The sequence below is a fragment of the Pteropus medius genome, unplaced genomic scaffold (genome assembly GCF_902729225.1).
Source record: "Pteropus medius unplaced genomic scaffold, Ma_sr-lr_union100, whole genome shotgun sequence".
Classification (NCBI taxonomy): Eukaryota; Metazoa; Chordata; class Mammalia; order Chiroptera; family Pteropodidae; genus Pteropus; species Pteropus medius.
In genome coordinates, this window is record NW_024354503.1 from 5,915,338 (window position 1) to 5,916,145 (window position 808).

General features: G+C 53.6%; 1 pseudogene; it reads left to right on the forward strand.

The window, feature by feature from the left end:
• The first annotated feature begins 459 nt into the window (after nt 1–459).
• LOC120596448 (uncharacterized) lies at nt 460–578 on the forward strand (annotated as a pseudogene).
• Nucleotides 579–808: the final 230 nt, after the last annotated feature.

Consider the following 808-nt stretch of genomic DNA (forward strand, 5'->3'; position numbering starts at 1 on the left):
GCCCTGAGAAAGGGAACCGGCCTTGCCCTGGGGCTTCCTGCTCTGAGAGAGGTGGTTGGAAACTGGGACCCTGGTTCAGTTTCCTCTTGTCGATTGACTTTGGACACACTTAACCTCACTAGGTGATAGTTTTCTCATCTCTAAAATGGAAAGAGTGAGATAACCTACCTCTCAGGGTATTGCGAGCTTAGTGAAATGTAAAGTACTTAGCACAGTGCCTGGTGAGCCAAGTTCCCCTCCCCAGGCCTCCAGGCCTTCCATCACCACACCACGGAGGAAAATTCAAGTTCGTGCAATGCCCAGACCAGGGATGGATGGGACATACACAGCAGAGGGGCAGAGGATATCAGGGCAGATGTGCTGCTGCCTACGGGCTGTGGGACAGGGCCCTTGGGCTGAGGAAGACAAGGAAATCCTGGAAACTTTCACGGCCAGCTCCCACTTCAAACGAACGGAGGTGTCTACTGCCATGCCACCCTGAACAAGCCCAATCCCGTCTGATTGCGGAAGCTAACCAGGGTCGGGCCTGGTTAGTACTTGGATGGGAGACCAGCTAAGAAGACCAGGTGCTGTGAGTGAAAAAATGGAGGACTGGGGTGGGGGGATGGGGAGGAACTTTGACCTTGTATTTCAATCCCTTTTCATTGTAGCTGGGGAAACTGAGGCTAAGAGGTGGCAGCAGCTGTTACTGTTACCCAAGTGTTACTCGAAGCCAGAACTGGTACAGCAGCTTCCCCCAACTCCTTACACTGAACGCAAGTTTCCCAGCGCCTCTGGAAGCCAGGCAGGTGCAGGGAATCTTGGTGGC